Raw genomic sequence first — 13,147 nt, forward strand, 5'->3', positions numbered from 1 at the left:
TAAATGTTCTTTATTATAAGCAAAGGAACTCTGATTGCATTAATTTGATAGATCCATGTCTCATACAGCAGCTGATGCTGAATCAAAGACTTTTTTTTTTTTTCAAAATAAATAAATGAATAAAATGCAATGAAAGGAAAAAGGTTTCTCCTTGTCCCTCTTTTCATTTAAGTATATAAGAATTAGAGAAAATAGCTATTAAATCAGCATTCTAATATTTCTTTTACTGCTACAGGAGCTTGAAAGTAAAAGAATATTTTAAACCCAATCTGACGAGAATTTAATATGGCGCCAGTTGGTTTAAACCGTCAATTTGGTTGAGTTTCGTTTTTCAAATTCATCTCTTTGAAACAATTCCTTCTGTTTGAAGGTTCAAGTCACGTACAAACTAGAATTTTCCAATTGAGCTCAAATTCTCTCTGACTGTGAGTCAACTACAGTTAATATGGTGGAAATCTTTGGCAAACGATAGAAAAGCCGCTGTTCATATGACTCACGTGATGCAGTGTTCGTATGTATATAGACGTCTAAGCACTGTAAACCTGTACCTAAAAAATATGTTCAACCACCGAAGCCCCAGGTTCTTTAAAGCAATGGTGAGGCCGCGGTGGCTTACTGGTAGAGCATTCACCTCAGGTGAATGGGTTCCTTGGTTGGATCCCAGCTCACGCCAAATGAACTTTGTGGTGGACAAACATCGTGTGCGTGGGTTTTCTCGGGGTTCTCTCGTTTCGTCCCACTTCATTATTCACCATTATCGTCTCCTTTAGCCTAGACGGCATAAACGTGGAACGAAAAACTGAAAGATTTCATTTCATATCTCTAAAGCAATTGTTCCTAACTTGGAGGTCGCGCTCCCTGAGGGGGCGTGAAGAGTAATCAACGGGAGCGCAAGCTATTGACAGAAATAAACTACATTTGTAATTACATATAAATTATTACGAATGTTGTAAGTAAGAAATGTTAAACACAGTATAGCACGAAAGAATTAATGAGTAATAACTGTGCTTCTATTAAAAACAAAGGTGGTAAAAGCCAATAATACCGCACTACATTACAATGGTATGCAAAAATTTTTCTGGAAATAAATATAAATAGGTGAGGATATAGTATACAACAGTTCCTCATCATTTCCCGAGGACTCACAAAGTTCAGTTTTTTACGGATTATTCATTGAGGATCTAGGAACTTGACAATGGGGTAACAAAGCGACTTTCATTTACTTATCGACTGATACGAAAACAAAAAAAAAAAAAAAAAAAAAAAAGAACAAACCTGTATTCACCTTTGTTGTTCTTCTTACGTGTTGTTTTTCTTCATGACTGCTGATGTTCAAAGGTTATACTATTACCTTTGTAAAAATCACTGATTACATACATCAAGAATTAGACACATCGAATGCAGAAACCATTAACCTTTTTTTATTCTCAAAATCTTTTTTTTTTTTTTAATTATTATTATCTTGTCATAGCAACCAAACAAAATAGCTATCTTGTTTTTAATAACTCACATTATTTTTTGATTATAAATATAAAATCAACAACATATATTCTGCATTTCTTCTTCTTCTTCTTATCAACAAATCGTGCACTTTTAAGCACCGTTGTCCAAAATAACTAAATAAAATGGAAGTAATTTATCGCATAGATATACAATATCGTTGTAAAATTATTATTATAGGACTTATAAACTATGCTATGCATACAGTACGTGTCACTAATCTTGTAGAAAGGCTGTCCTTTCTTCGTCCATCAGTAAATATATCGAGAATTGGTTTCTTTCTATCGATTCAGCACCGAAAGAATAGATTCCATCTCCTCTGTTAACTCTCTATTCTAAGCAAAAGATGTAAATATCAACCATTTCCGGTTTCAACGTTTATCGCCATAGAACGAAAACGGTAATAAATAGAAACAAGCGGTTTTCTGCAATCGAGTGAGCGTCTTAAAGGAACACGTCATCACCAGCAGCAATACTCTTATCAAAACATCGAAGGTGGTTCAAAGTTATTAATACTTTCTATTGCAAGACTGATTTTCATAGAACATAAAGAGTTAAAGGTACCGAAGAAGCTGTTTCTGCTGTTGATTCAGCGTCTCAGGAGTGAGTTCCATCTCCTCTGTTAACCGTATATTGAAACCGGAAAAAATAGAAATCAATCATTTCCTATTTCAACGTTGATTGGCACGTCAAAAACATTAATAGATAGCAAATGATTTTTTTTTCGAAGCGATTCAGCGTTTCAGGGAAACATACTATCACTACCCGCAACATTCTATCAAACCGGAAGTGATGGGATGGGAATTTACTAATACTTCTAATTTCAATACTAATTTCCATTGAGCAAAATGGTTAAATACCGAACACTATTTTTATTATCGAACACTACTTATCACAAGAATTCGTTCCATCTAGGGGCGTCATTTAGGATGGCAGGAGGGGAGCAACTGCCCCTCACAAGAGTTTGAGGAATACATATACTTTAATCGATTATCTACTATTAATATACTAATACAAAACGTGAAAATCTTATGTCGATGGTGCTCGTGCTCTTCTCAAGCGAAGTCTGAAATGACGCCCCTGGTTCTATCTCCCCCATTAATGCTATTCAAACCGGAAGTAGTAGAAAACAACCGTTTTGGGTTTCAATGTTGTTTGCTATAGAACAAAAATGGTACATAGGTAACGTCAACAATTTTTCTCTATCGATTCAACGTCATAAGAGGACATACTACCACCATCCACTACACTCTACGAAAACCGGAAATGGTAACATTTACTAGTATTTCCAGTTACAGTACTTATTTCTATAGAGCAGAAACAGGAAGAAACATTGAAATGCATTTTTTAAAGCACAGTTTACCATTCCAAGAATTAATTTTTCCTCGACTTTTATCTATCTGTTCTAACCGAATGTAGTGATAAATCTATGAATTCCGGTTACAATGCTGGTCCATACGGAAATAGATAGCGACAAGCAATTTTTTTTATTTGGATTTAGTATCACAAGTATCTATTGGGTTTTCGATCTTCCGAAGCACAATTTCCTCTAAAGGGGGGAGTGCCCCTCCTTGCCCCCCCCCCGATGGGCGCCCTTGAATATGTCTGACTTCTGATTTTATTCCTCTAATGGAACGTGAAATAATATACATCAATTGGCACTTCCGGTTTCAATATTAAACTCTATAGATTAAAAACAATGAGAGATACCAAGTAATGACTGTTTGATACGAATTCAACGTCCGAGGAACACGTTCTATCTTTGATCTTATTCCTCTATTGCAACTTGTAATTACTATGTGGATAGCGTGGGAAACCCTATTCGATTTCCAGCGGAAGCTCATGTACTTTGGATTTCACGTTAGGCTGTAGGTCTACGTCTCACATCGCCTCACTGCTAAATGGGACACTAAACTCAAATCTAAATATAACCTGTAGCCGATTATAGATGTACTTCTTCAATCTTTGAGCATTGAATTCGTAGAGTTTGAAATCTACTGTGAAACGAAACTAGTTCATAATAATTATAATAATAATAATAATAATAATAATAATAATAATAATAATAATAATAATAATAATAATAATAATAATAATAATATCCAGTAAGCCAGCACGTCTACGGTAAATCTAAGTTTACCCTTAATTTCCGCTTATAAACTTAACTTTAGAGATTCTTTGTATAGCTTTGCATAGCATAGTTTGGAAGTCTAAACAAGTGCTAATAAAATCTCTGCTTAGTTGTTTAGTTTTTAAAAAATATCATCATTATCATCATAGATATTCTGCCATTATTGGCAGGTCACATGCTGCAACTGAGAAGCTTCCATGCTCCACGGTCTTCGTCTTCACGTACAATTTTTCCGTTTTGATATCTTCCATTAATTGTAGTCTTCGCCCCCTCCCTCTCTCTCCTGCCGCCATACCCTCTATTACGTTCCTCATGATACAGTTCCTTCTTAGCTAATCTCCCAAGCACTTTCTTTTTCTCTTCTTAATAGTATCTAAAATTTGTCTTTTCTCCCTCACCGTTTCTAACACCCTCTCATTCGTTTTCCGCTCGACCCAATTGATTCCCTCCGTTCTTTTCCACACAGACATTTTGAAAATTTGCAGTCATCTTCCATTGTTTTTGTGTAAGTCCATGTTTCTAACCCATACAGTACAATACTCAACATTAAGTTTTATGAATGTTTTTTTTAACTCTTTATTTAAAGTCCCACAAAATAATCTTTTCTTTCTTCTAAAGGCTTTTATCGCCATTCCTATCCTTGCTTTTATTTCACATTCACACTTCATATCATCACTAATAATACTCCTACGTATCGAAAACTACACACATGTTCTATTTTCTCCTATCCCTCCATTTAACACCGACCCCTTCGTTCCACTCACCATGGTCAAGGGCGCCCATCAGGTGGGGCAAGTTGGGGCGATCGCCCCCTTTAGAGGAAATTGTGCTTCGCAAGATCGAAAACCCAATAAATATTTTAGAATAGTTACCGCAAAATTTGAGACTACATTTGAAATGTCCCTTATACTTGCCCCCCCCCCCCGCGCCTTGGAAACCACAACATGGGCGCCCTTGACCATGTTTTTTGTCTTTCTAACGTTTATTTTCAAGACTTATTTTAGAATATAAATCTTAATAAAATAGCTTTTATTATCGTCTCAATGATGATTTCAGAAGATCTTTCTCCGGGAGGAAGAACGAAATTTCAATATACTGGGGGGTGAGAAGTAGTGTTACGAAAATTCTGGAAATCTACATTGGGCACAATACGATATGTGGTTCTGGGATGGGAGGACCGAAAATTCCCCCGGGGCCACCTCCTGAAATTATAACTGGTTGACATATTGTCCATTCTTAAAGAATAAGTCTTCCAATCAAAAGTAAACAATATAGAAATGAATTGGGCAAGAACGAATGCCATCTCAAAAATATTAGTCAGTTTTCTGTAGCATTTTTCGTAGTACTTTCTATAAATTAAATAGAGAAATGGTAATATTATTCACAGCTGTATTTAATATGCTATCTCGGAGAAGAAGATAAAAGTCCAGTTCGTTGATGTAGTAATATTTGGTGCACAAGGTCTTGGGTTTTATTCCCTGTTTGAAGAGCATTATATTGGTTCAGATCCCATTTTAGACTGTAAGTCCCGTTGTATATACTGTCTTTAGTGACAAAGGGAGTAAAAATAACCAATGGCCCTGTTAGTTGTTAGAATGACGTTAAGAAGAGGTTCTACTGTACAAATTACTTCCATATGCGGGAATGAAAGGGAGAGTAAGAAGTGTTGCTTTTTGTAAGCATCAGAAGTACTGTGGCTAAGAGTTGGTTACATTCACTTGCATACGTGCTCAATGCGAATGGAATAGTGCACGACCTTGGCAATGTTGCCAAGTCTCGTTCATTGGTTCCGTTGCTTTGGAAAGCTCATTGCCGACAGAGCGATGAGAGGTCGAGTGGGAGCGATGCGATTTTGCCATATGTATGGCTCGAGTCCAATAATTAAGAATAATGATCATTCAATACCATTTCTGCTTTTCTAATAATACATTCAAATGTCATTACCTTTTCCAACAAGAATCATATTACATGGAAATGAACAGTATTTTTAGTTTGCAAGTTACCACTTCACTAGTTCACTGTCACTTACGGAAGTTATGTATACCTGTCTAGTATTTTAAAGAGGTTTTCAACCTTCGGAATGATGTCAAAGAGCTCACGCGTGGTTAATCATAATTAGCGTACGCGTCTTTGGCACGAGAGACTCGGGATTGATTCCCGGTAGGAGCTTATGTCGTTCGAATCCCACGAGAAACTGTAGGTCTACGTTTTAATATAGCCTCACTACTGACAGGGACACTAAACTCAAATCAAGTCCAAACCTAAATATGTCAAAGCTTAAGGTTATTGGGTAATTCCGCTATCTTATATGCAGGCAGATCCGCGACCAGATGGAGGCTAGGGGGGGCCTGGCCCCTCCAGACCTCAACACAATAAACACAATTTAGATATGTGTAAGAGAATTTACAGTATCTTGCCCCCCCCTAACATATCCATGGCTCCCCAAACCTATGTGGCTGGTTGCGGGCCTGTATGCAGGGCCGTAACTTGTGGGGGCAGGAGCAACTGCCCCCCCCCCAGGGAAGCTTCCCGCCGATCGTGGGGGGCCAACTTTAAGACCAAATTTTCTTACTCCATGTACGATACGAACATGAAATTATAAATGAAGCGTCAAACAGGTTCACTACATTACAAAAACAAAACAGCACACAAAAGATAAATAAAACAAAAATAAGTCGTGAATCCATTTCAGTAAAAAATATCTACTATTAGTGACCCTAGAAATAATATTTATTCGTATGACTTTGAGATTTATCAATATTATCCCCTTAATTAATTTGTTATGTATGAAAGGGGCCCTGGGGCGTAACTAACGGCCCCACAGGCCTTGCCGTGTCGAAGGGCCCACAGGCTCGGAGGACCCATAGAGAGTGAGAGAAAGATGGAAAGAGAGGCCCCAAGGATTAAAAAAAAATTTTTTCCTAAGGGGCCCAAATACGTGTATTAATGTTTGTCCCCGTAGAAAAAAAATATAAGTTACGGTGCTGCTTATATGAGAAAGTGTTGCGATAGTATTTACTAAACATTAATACACGTATTTGGGCCCCCTAGGAAAAGTTGTTTTTCTAATACTAGCTCCACAAGTACTAGCTGCAAACTGTAACTTGGCACAGATAAAATAAGGGGGATAGAGAAGTATTCCGAAAAGAGTGACTGAATCCTGAGGCAATTTATATATTAGTTTATTTATCGGTAACTACGTTGGGATTTAATAAAATATTTATCGAGTTTACTAAACAGTATCAAAGGATGCTCTATCTGAAGTTAGGGGACACCACAGTCTAATGGTTACACAGATGGAATCACGACTGCTGGTACTACGTTCGATTCCCGGCCAGTGCTTCCCAATTTTTGGCGTCCACTCACCGTCGTGAGGCCTACTGAGTACAAATGTGACGGCCAATAGGTCTAGAAAGCTTCTGATACGCTTGTTGCAGATAGAGTGACGCAGCGCGCTGTGATCACGTGTTAGTCGCTACTCTGGAGGTAGTTAAGTTTTGGAATGGCTCAGGCCTACCAAGGGCTGCACGCCAAATAGTGTGGTTTACTTTTTATTTCAAGTTACATTTGTTCTGGTCTTGTAGCCTTAAATAAGTATAATATGTAAAATAATCAAACAAAATAAGATTTAATCTGTAAGTTTTAAGTCCCATCCTTATGCTCTGTCTGCTAAAAGAAGCAAATGACTAAGGGACAGGGGCGGATCCAGGACAGACTTCTGGGAGGGGGCGGTGGCTTGTAATACTGCTACTTAGAGCTACTTTTAAGAGCTCCAAACTGTGGAATGGGTTTTATTTATATATAAAATAAGAAAGTTTCCTCTTTTGGGGGGGGGGAGCAATTGCCCCGATCGAACCCCCCCCTAGATCCGCTCCCCGCTAAGGGAAGTGAAGAATAGTTGAGTTGAGTTGATTTTGAATTCAACGTCCCTTCCAGCAGCGAGGTTATATGAGAGGGAACTTACTGATTAACGTGGAATCCGAACCACATGAGCTCCCGTCGGGAATCGAACCCGGATCTCTCCCACACCAAAGGCGTGTACGGAAGTGAAGAATAATCGGTGGAATCAAAATGTGGAAGGAAACTGTAGAACTTCCGCAAAAGGAAACTGTAGAAACTGTAGAACTCACAAACATGATGTTGCAACCAAACAATATTATCAGTTTTAAATCTGCAAACCGACTTCACGGTTTAACTTCCGATATCGCAGTGACTGTTTATTATTATGAGTAACGTGACACACAAACCAAAATCTTTGCCATTTATTATTACGGACTAGCTGTTTCGCTCAAGCTTGGTCCACTGTACACTTTAGGTTAATCTTCTGACTAATTAGGAGGCCGCGGTGCCTCAGTGGTAGAGTGTTCACCTCTAGTTCGTTGGGTCCTTGGTTTGGTCCCAACTTGCACCAGGTGGTCTTTGTGATGGAGAAACATCGTATACATGGGTTTCCTCAAGGGTCTTCTGTTTCCTAATACATTCTTCATTCCACCATTTCATTCATTTTTTTTATTATTATCATCGTCTCCTTTAGCCTACCCGGCATAATCGTGAGATGTAAAACTGAAAGATTTCATTTTATTTTTCCCTGTCTAATTAAAAGCTCTAATTGCTCGCATTTACCGAATTTATATTTTTTTTTTCAAAATTTAAACAACATAATGTTTAAGTTCCAATAAAATCGTCAAAATCAGATCGTCACAATTATCCCAATCAAATCGTCACAATCGTCAAATCGTGCGTTTTTAAATCGGAATTTGCTTGCACAGTTTAACACTCGATAGAGCAGGAAGAAACATCTAATAGCGTGACTCTTTACTATTATGAATTACCGTAACGCACAGACTGAGACGTTTTCCGTTTATTAGGGCTAGTTGTTGTACTCGAGTTTTAGGCTCATTATACACTAGAAGTTAAATTTGTGTTTCATTAAAAGTTCTAGTAGTTCACATTTAATTTTTAAAAAAAATTGGCCATCAGCTTGCCCATGCTCCAAGTGTTCAATCATCGAATAATTATTTGAACAATTGCTCGGATAACGAATAATTGCTCGAATATTAAAAACAAATATTCGAATAACATCAGAAAAATTGTTCAAATAATTATTTGAATAATGTTTATGGCACTACTTCATACTTTTATGCAGTTATTATGGACCTTCGTTATGCTCAATAACCTCACAGGTAGCGACCTCTACTATCATCAAACAGACAAGCGAGAATCTGAAAGCAGTGTTGCTGAGATTTTTTAAGTCCTAAATTTAAATATAATACAAATTAATTTACAATTCATGATCCATTAAATAGAATTCCGAAAGAAATCACTAAGATTATTCAATTAAAATTTCTCTTCATTTAAAAGGAAAATTCCCATATATTAATGAGCTGAAAGAATAAGATGGTGCGGGCAGTCAACAGTCTTAAGAGAAGATCTTTTGTTTATAAACTCTGCTGTTTAGCTATACAGTAGTTCGGGGAAAACGTAGTCAGTGGTAGCCTTTATGTTATAGAGCTGTATAACACAAATTAAGAAAAAATATAAACACTCTAATCACTTTGCTAGAGATGTCCGATATGAATCATGAGAGACCTAAATTTACTTAATGTTTATTGCTAGTCCTATTCAATAAACTCTAAGGCCTTGGTTCCCAATATTGTTTACCTTGCGACACCTTTCGTAAACCAATCGTACCTCACGCCCTCCCCTCCTTCGCGCTCGATCGTAGTACGTGCTTTTCGTCTGACCCCTTCTGCGATTTCAGATGCAGCTTTGATTTCTCATACCTTCAATAATAAAATAATAAAATATTATTATTATTATTATTATTATTATTATTATTATTATTATTATTATTATTATCTTACAAATTCATTTGCAATAAAAGTTCTGCATACCCTTGTAGTGCAGTATTAAATCTTACCAACTTTGTGCTTAGAGAAATCACAGCTACTTTGTGTTCCTCTGATATTTTTAGTTTACACTGTCAGTAGCCTGGGCCACTTTGATCGCTCCTCACGCTCCCTACCCCAGTCCAGGTTGGGAACCAGTGCTCCAGGTTGATAGAGATTAAGTTTCAATCGATAATAAAACTCGGATTTAGTTATAGAGGCGTAAATACTAATCACAATGTTATAGAAAATTATTATCTCTAATAGATTTAAAATTATATTTTAAAAAGTACTCTTAAATTGTCTTTATGGAGGCACTGTGATTGTATGTTCTTTTGGGAGTAGCCGCTACTACCATTCGGCGTTCTAAGCTATATATATATATTAAATAATAAACCGTACTTGTTGAAGCAATCATGTACATTAACGCTTCTAGTACCTCTGCATTGTAATCTGCTGTAATCTCATCTGCATTCAGCTGCACACATAGCAAGATATTGTTTGTTTGTAGTAAAAAGAATGCGTGGATAATGCAATTTGCTGCATCCGTCACCATTAATGCTTTTAGTGAGCACACATAAACAGCACACGGATATCAGAGCGTGTTGTATCAGCCGGGTCAGGAGCAGGACAACAAAATGGAGAATGACAATGTATGAGCGGGCGAATGCTCAGAATCTAAATACAGTGCGCGGGCAATGCAGGTGAAGTTGCTCGAAATGAAATAACTGTCCATTTGATTAATTTTAAAAATTGTGTTACAGCAGCAGTGAGTGATTCACATTAAAAGTAACGAATTACCTACCATTGTTTTTTATCGTAAATCTTTGAGTTTTACGTTCAACAGTTATGTCGGTTACGCTAAAGCAGACGGTGATTATGAGAAATAAATGAAATGGTGGAATGAAGAAAGTGAGAGGAAATGGAAGAACCCCGAGAAAACCCACGAGTACAGTGTTTGTCCACCAAAAGTCCACACGACGCGAGCTGGGATCGAACTAGGGACCCCAAGCTTCGGAGGTAAACGCTCAAACCATTGAGCCACCGCGTTCTCTGTTTCTTATTGTGTTGTTCTTGGTTTACAAATGGGATAACTATCAAAATACAGGGTGTCCGAGAAGTCCTTCCCTGATTACAGAAATTGATAACTCAGGCTAGAAATAAGATAGAAATATGAAACTGGTGTTGAATTGTTTACAAACTATAAAAGTTTTGGTCTCATCAGTACACTTCCACATGATCACCCTTGGTAGCACGTAGCACATCTAGGCGATATTCAATTTCCATCCACACATTAGCCAACATCACTGGAGGGATCGATGCAACGACTGTGGTTATTCGTTGCTGCAGGGTTTCAAGATATGGTATACGTGTTCGGTAGACCTCATCCTTGACATAACCCCATAAAAAGAAGTCTAATGGGCTTATGTCAGGAGAGTGTGGAGGCCAAGCTGTTGGTCCATCACGACCAATCCATCGCCCAGGAAATGTCCTATCGAGATAGGCACGGACGTCCAAACCCCAATGAGACTTGGTAAAACAGAACAAACCTAACACAGACAAAAACTTTTATAGTTTGTAAACAATTCAACACCAGTTTCATATTTCTATCTTATTTCTAGCCTGAGTTGTCAATTTCTGTAATCAGGGAAGGACTTCTCGGACACCCTGTATTATTATTTTAATTTACGAATTCAATTCTGAAAGCGGAAGTAGTTAAATCTTGTAACTTCCGGTTGCAAGAGAGGGATAAAGGTCAAAATGAAAATTATTCCAAGGACGCTCAATCCACATCGAAGAGACATTTGAAATTAAATGAAATATTATTCCTATATAACGTTCCACGATTATGTTCTTTACGATGAGAGAGAGGGATGAATAAGACAAGTTAATAATGATGGAAGAATTAGTAGAATTAGAATATGGGAGGAAATGGGGGGACCCCGAGAAAACTCACGGATACGATGTTGTCCACCACAAACTTACTTTGCGGGGGATCAAACCAGGGACCCCACGCACCTGAGGAAAGCGCTCTACCACTGGGTTACCGTGTCCCCCCTCAAAGAGCCATTTCTCGCTATGTCTTTTGTCGGCTTTTATCTCTGGCGATCAATGTTGAAATCAGTACTGATTGGGAAGGCATTGTGACTCAGTGGCAGAACGCTTACCTTTGGTGTGCGGTGGTCCCTGGTTCGATCCCCTGATGCCAAGTAAATTTGTGATAGACAACATCACATCCGTGTTTTTTGTGGGGGGATACTCCCGTTTCCTTCTACATTTTCATTTCACCAATTATTCCATCGTCATTCACTTGTCTTAATCATCCGTCTCCCTTAGCCTAAAGGGCATAATTGTGAGAGATTAAACTGAAAGATTTCATTTTATTTCATTTCATTTTCAACCAATAATAACTGATTATTACCACTTCCGGTCAGCGAAGAACGGCTATTCTGCAAGTATTCCGGAAGTCAGTCAATCTTTTGTATTGCTTGAACAGGAACTTTTATTTATTTATTTATTTATTCTTTTACTAGCACAATGTTTGATCTTCGAACACGAAGACTAATGATTATTGTAAATATAATATCTGAAAGAAATATCATATCTTTTTCTGCAAGTTCAATTACAATGAGAACCCTTTCTGCTGTTCTAGTGGCTAGCGCGAGCGCCTTTGGTGGACGGTAATCTCCAGTTTCATCCTCGGTGGGAGGGCACAAAAATTTTACTCCCACAGACATTTATTTTCATTAAATCATCCGTCTCTTTAGTGGTGCTTGGGGTCCCGGGTGCGATCCCAGCCTCCGCCAAGTGAACTTTGTGGTGGACAAACACCGTGTGCGTGGGTTTTCTCGGGGTTCTCCCGTTTCCTCCCACTTTCTTCATTCCACCATTTCATCCATTACTCATCACCACCGTCTCCTTTAGCCTAACCGGCATAACCGTGGGACGTAGAATTCAAAGATTTCCGCCTCTTTAGCCTAAAGAGCATAACTGAGGTACGTTAAACTAGAAAGAAAAATCACTGGAGTTACGTAAATGCGTATCTACGGTTTTCTCTTTAGGAGTCACATTTCGTAAAGCTCAACCTTTATCGTCAGCCTTGGTTACAAAGTGATTATTTGTGCAACATTTCAATCTTTATGCCTAATAGTTTCCGTTTTATGCATCGGATTTCACAAAATTCTATCTACAACCTAAAGACCAAGAACAACATTTATACAAAATTTCAAATTTATACGCCTAATAGTTTCGCAGATATATGGACGGAAAAAAATCATTCAAGCCCCTTTGCAAAACGCCATCTCATTATCTGCAATCTAGGATGCAACGACAACATTGATATGAAATGTCAAGATTCCACGTGGAATATAGACTTGGCGTTGAAAATAGACGATAATTTTCAAACAATCAAGCAAGCAACCAACTATAACCGTCGAACACAAGACCTGATGAATACGAAGGAAAAACATTAACCACTAGCAGGACTATGTCTTCTCTACTGATCACTTTTTCTCAAACGATGTACTAACCAGTTTCTTTTTCTCTTTCTAATCGTGTCGCGACAATTGTGATGAACTAAAAGTGTCAAAATATTTGTTATTGAGATTCCAGAATTTAAATACTTATT

This window comes from Thermobia domestica, chromosome 7 (genome assembly GCF_964235325.1).
Source record: "Thermobia domestica chromosome 7, izTheDome1.hap1.1, whole genome shotgun sequence".
In the NCBI taxonomy this organism is placed as follows: domain Eukaryota; kingdom Metazoa; phylum Arthropoda; class Insecta; order Zygentoma; family Lepismatidae; genus Thermobia; species Thermobia domestica.